Source organism: Pyxicephalus adspersus, chromosome 3 (genome assembly GCF_032062135.1).
Source record: "Pyxicephalus adspersus chromosome 3, UCB_Pads_2.0, whole genome shotgun sequence".
NCBI classification, from domain to species: Eukaryota; Metazoa; Chordata; class Amphibia; order Anura; family Pyxicephalidae; genus Pyxicephalus; species Pyxicephalus adspersus.
Genome location: NC_092860.1, coordinates 27,857,259 through 27,863,615, shown reverse-complemented (window position 1 = coordinate 27,863,615; position 6,357 = coordinate 27,857,259).

The window sequence follows — 6,357 nt, the reverse complement described above, 5'->3', positions numbered from 1 at the left end:
ACATCTATAGCACTCATAATACTGAAGACCACTTATGATGCACTAATATAAATAAGGCATCCACGAGCAAATAATGTGCAAGTAGTAGTTTACTGATGTATTGTTGGTAAGGTGGTAAAATGTAGCTTATACTAATACTTTGATCCTAATAATCTTGGTGGAATGACACATACTGTACAAACTCATTTCCTCTAACTAGAAGTAAAAAACAAGTATCCCTGATATCTAAAGCACCAAAGATCACACTGGTAATGTTTTTTTCTAGATAGTGAATTAGAAGACCCCCAAAATAGTACCCCAACATACAGCATAGTATAGAATAGATAACTGTATAGACACATAGAAAAGAGCAAAGTGCTGCTCCTTTTACCTCAACAGTTTGCCTTAAAGTAGATTTTTAATCTGTTCATTTTTTTATAAGTAGTTCAAAACAAATAATATTTTTGCCGCTTAACACTGGACTTTTAAGAGTCATAGGAGTTTCCAGCTTTATAACGGCTCGCATTGATGACCATATGAAAGCTTCAGAACACACTGGAACTTTTTTGTAAAACATGGTGTAAAGGAAACAGGGACTTGGAGATTTTAGCATATTCATTCCCAAATACTGTGGACATAAAAATGTCAGAAACAAATTGCTTGCTATGGGCAACACCTCTCCCTAGTATTTATAAATCAGCCTCACTGTATTAGTTTGTAGATTAACAATTATCATTTGATGACAGTCTCATGAATCAAGCTCTATTAGCTTTGACTCATATTGGGAAGTAGCTGTTGGCAATAAAGACTTTTTCACATCCATTTTTCCCATCTTGATAAACCAAAATGTGAGGAGTCTGTAGTATTGAGCTAGATATGGATACAGAGTACAATTCTGAGTTTTACCAACAACCTTAAATTGTGTTTCATTCATTCATCAGCAAGGCCTTAAAGGAAACCAGTAAGGAGAAATATGAAGTCTGCTATTGATGGTCTATTCTGGAAGCATATCTCTAGGACAGGATAGAGTAATCATCCTAAAGCTGCGTACACACTGCCAATTTTTGTCGTTGGAAAGGATCTTTCACGATCCTTTCCAACGACAAGGGAGTGCACGATGCATGTACAGCACCGTTCATGCTCTATGGAGAGGGAGGGGGGAAAGCGATGGAGCGGCACCCTGCTGCGCGCTCTCCCCTGCCCTTTCATTAGGATCGGCTGTCGTCCATCGTCCGTGGATCCGGCAGGTCGGTCGTCCGGACGATGGACGACACAGACTGTACACACGGCAGATTTTCGCCCGATAATTGGCCGATGCCGATTATCGGGCGATAAAAATCTGACGTGTGTACGTAGCTTTAGAGACAGCAATACAACTGTGGTAGGACTTCCAATGGGTCTAGTTATAAAACTGTGAATCTGAAATTCACTGAAACATTCCCTGGTGACAATCATTAACTGCCATTGAAACACATAGACCTGGAAGAATCTCCACCAGGGAATGTTCCAATGAATATCAGATTCATTGCTTGCCCTAAATCTTCTGGATTTGTCCAGAAAAAAGCACTTGGTGGAAGGCTTTGACATATTCCTGAAATACCATAGTTTTGGAATTGCAGGTGTTATAACAGGCTTTTCAGGTTTGTCACTGTTGCTTCGATTTAGAATGCGCAGTGCACCGGTGACCATAACATGAATCATCTTAACATAATGCTAGGGTTCTGTTTACTGCATACACCAGACAGCGGTTTTGACTTGTTTATATTCGCATATAAAAAACAGTGAAAACTGCACAGATTACAGTAATAAATCACAGTAGATGAAGGGGCTTATGTACACATAATACCCGTCCTGCAACAAGAAAGGCCAGCCACACATCCATGATTTTAGCAAGGTTAAAATATTGTTCTGGACACCGTGGTATGACAAGGTTCTAAGAAAAGACTTCCCCACTCTGCCACGTCTCACAAAAATGGAAGTGTCATTAACCATCTATGGTAATTTTCCTGATGCTCCTAACCTCAGAATTGTTATTAATATCAACCTGGCCAGAGAAATTCATAGGATCCAGGAGGAAGAATTATAGTGTGAAGGGAACTTAGCTGTCAGTAAATATCTGTCAGTAATATCTGATTTAGTGAACTCCGGTCTAAAAAGGCTGAATCTTAAGACAGACCCCGAACAGAGTCCAGGTAACGGTATATTGAAGGGTGATAGGATGTGCTATCACTGTGGATTTGCCGTTTGCCACTCAATAAAGGAAATTGTCTTTGTTACACTCTTTAGAAATATACTGTCTGCATGGATCATTCTATAACTATAATGAGGTTTCTGTAAATTTAGAAAACGGGCAAGATCTGTTTGCAGCATGTGGGTGCCAAACATAGACAAGTGCAAGGAAAATTGTATCACTCAAAGTGGATTATGATGTGATGAAAAATACACATATCCAATTTTGCATTAGGATTCTTAAAACATATAAGCTATTTGTGTTCTTATGCATTGATGTCAGAGGATCTATGCCATGACAATGCCAGGCTTTGTCATTTACAGACATTGGAAGAATGTAACTGAGTGTCATATTGACAAGCAGCAGCACAAAAGGGTGCCAAATATATAGGGATAGCTAATTCGTACAAATTTTCATTTTATAACCACAAGAATTTATTAATATACCTGATGCAATCTATCAAGTTTCTTTATCTGTTATTTGAGTTCCATATCAGTCACATAAACCACATACTTTTACATTCATTTGTTACTGCTGATCCAGAAATGTATGTATTTACTTTAATGATGGCCTATTCTCCTGCACGTGGATGATTTCTATGACTCAAGCACAAATACCATAATTTGTTGATCTGAATAGGTGAGAGATGTAGTAATTGGGTTAGAAATTATAACTATGGCTAATTGCCAGCTTCTACTCAGATACTAAAAATGTGGTTAGATATTCTAAGTACTTGAAAGTTTTTTCATCACCTAGATGTGATCACAGATAAAGAAATATATTCACTCTGTGTATATCATTCATGGTTTAATGTCAGACATAAACTAAAAATTTAACAATGAGGAACAGTAAAGCTGGCTTTACAATTTGGCATTGGGGTAACAAAACGTACCTGCATTACCTTCACACAACTGCAATCCTAACTAGATCTAAAGAATGGCAGCCACAAACCTTACTTCTACTTCCCAGGGTACATAGCATGCCCAGAGGAACTGATTTGGCTGCTTTATTGCCACCAGAACAGGTGCAATTTCCAGGGAAGATCAGAGGCTATGAAATCTATTAGCAAGGTCTGAGCCATATATAAACCTTGGACAGAAGTTTCCCAAGCTCTGTGTCAGACTTTCTACTACATTCAGTTTGAGGCTCTTTAAAATGCATTGAAAGGCCATGTAAAAATGAATGGGCTTTGTAGTTCATCATGTGCAACACACAATACTCTAAAGGTGGCCTTGCACATATAAGAATGAGATTCATAAACATTCATGATCTTATCATTAAACTATGTAGCTTTACAACTACAGATAAGTGTGGTTTCTGTCCCTAGAAAAACAGCAACAACTGACCAAACCTATAAATCATGGGCAGTCATTGCTTGTCAAAGGGCAGTAGGCCAGAGCCGTCTATGGAGATTTACTGGTATCCAAACACTTGTGAATATTTACCTAATTTGTATGGATCAAGCAATCATATTTTTTGTGAACTTTAATATATATCGAAGAACAATATTCTAAGACAGCGGTCGCCATCCTTTTCGTACCCATGGACCGGTAAATTTATCGGCACCAGACCGCGCGTCGCTCAAAGCTGAAGAAACTTCCCCCAGAGTGACGTCATGATGCCAGAACCTGGCCAGGCCTGAGCCTGTGTTGGGAGAGTGGGGGGGGTTGGGTCCAGAAACACACCCTGCCTACTTCCCTGAGGCTCCGATCCGTATGGGGAACATGGTCCACGGCCCTGAGACGTAGACCACCAAAATTAAAAAATATGTTTTGTTCATCTTGCAAGATATCCAGTGTTCTTGTTAAAACTTGTTCCCTGAACTAAAATCTCACAGAATGTGACCTGCCTTCCCAATTACCTTTTGTGAACCGAACGGGAGTGTTCTGTAGTCCTTCTCTAGGGTTACAAAGCTGCTTTTCAGATACAGCATAGCATGTTTTTCTTTTTTTACACACAGACAGGTAAGTGTCTTATACATGGTAAAAAAAGGGTGTTCTCTCTCCAAAGCAGCTGATAGGTAAACTAGACACATAAAAAACTTATCCTTTAATTTGCAATAAATTTAGGAGAGACAAAAGCAGGGTTTTTCTGTGGCAACTCAAAAGCTTTTTTTATAAATGTATTTTCAAAAACAGAAAAAACTAAATACTGTAATGGTATAATCCTGCACCCACTTTCTATCATGGGGGTTCAATGAACTCCAAACCAAGTAGAAGTCTGTTAATAATCACATATATAGAAATATGGTTTGAAAAGCCAAAGAACAATGATGTGGTATTTAATGGGTACATTAGTCCTGACGCGTTTCGTCTTGGGCTTCCTCCGGGGATAAAGAGAACCATACCACAGCTACACAGGTGTATTAGTATAAAGTTTGGGAACCATTGCTCATACAAGAAAGAAGGAATGGAACCTCTGTGGGGAAATTTGATGACATTAAAGTAATACAGCTTTATGGTGGAGACCAATCTTAGCAATGTTAAGAAGAACTATAGGGTTTGTGTCAGAAGCATTAGAAATCCTTATTCCTACAGCCAGTGTCTGATAAGAAAGTAACTTCCTCTGTGTCATGGGGAAAACAGTTCTGACTTTCCTGGGCTTGTGCTACTTCTGGGTCAGTGGCATAAAAATTATTATGTGACCATAGACAGATGAATAACACTTTCAGGAAAGGTAATGGAAGTCTCCATAGCTCTCTTTACTTTAAAGTAGGCTGCTATTGTTGGCCTTATTCTGAAAATGCTTGATGCCGGATTCTTTCTGGATGATATACTTTCCAAGTCGCAGGTCTAGAACAAGTGCAACCAGTGAGTCAGAGTGGTTCTACACACTTCTGGGTCAGCCTTTCAGAAAGCATTGAAGCTACAGGATCACCATTACTACCATTAGGAACTGGCATTTTCAAAAGCAGTAATTAGCAATAGCAGCCTACGCACTACACAACGGGTTTCCATGAATTGTTGTCTACGACCCACAAAGATTGGACTCATCATAACTTAATGCTCTAGTCTATATGGGTACAGAGACCCATGTCACTCTATTGCAGGATCAATGAGAATTCATTGGATATTGGAGGAGGATGGAGAACAGCATGAATCTGAGAATAGTGGCAATCTGTTAGTATGTGTTTATTATATTTTTTTGTGGGAGTAGTAGGCGTAAAATGGAAGACAGCTCTGGGTTTGTAGATGATCCTTATATTGCATGTACCAATTTTAGGGTCATCGGGGAATTAGAGGAGGGTCAGAAGTTTACACAGCTTTAAAACAAACAAGTCTAAATAACTTTTTTAAGAAATAAGAACAGTGTTGTCCTGATTTACATGGTATATAGCAATTTTTGTTTTAACAGGAGTTTAAAAGATTACACAAGGCAACAAAAAAACATATTTCGTAATCATCCACAACTGTGTCTGGATTGTCATGGTACATAATCTAACGGTATTTGGCCATCATACTTTTATTCCATAAGACGTGGTAGCAATGCTTCATTGTTTGAATGTCCTGGGAGAACGTTCTTGCTTGTCATTAGCCATGCCAAGATTTTCTAGAAAGAACCCTAGATGGGAGTGTAAGTAGTGTATTTTCAATTACATGCTACAAATCAACTCATTCCTTGTATGCAGGAGACTTATGGCTACCCAGAAATGTTTCATGGAGCCACTTGAATGCATCCCAAGCTTCTGGATCTGCTATTGAGAGGAATTGTTTTAAAACCATCAACCTTTCAAACAGACTTGATCTGTAAACCTATCAATAAAACTTCCTTCATTTTTGCAGTGCTAAGGTTTGGAAATTTCCCAACAAGGTGCTGGTTCTATATAGAAAAAAAACCTACACAGATTAAAAATCAGCATAAACAAACACCACAAAAGTCACATAAAATTATCTGATGAAAATGACCTGTTGACTTGTGTTAACGCTTAGAAAAACTGATGTAATAATCTTTTTTTTTGTATTAATAACACAGAATGGTCAAGATACAGAACAAAAAGGTATGGCCTAATTACAATACCACATTATATAATGTAATATCGGGTTTACCTAAAGCCCAAAAGAACTATCAGTTTAAGGTAAAACTCCCAGCTCAACCTGCCGACTTCTGGAGCTCTCATTTCTCACACTGAAGTTCCCGCCAGGAGTATA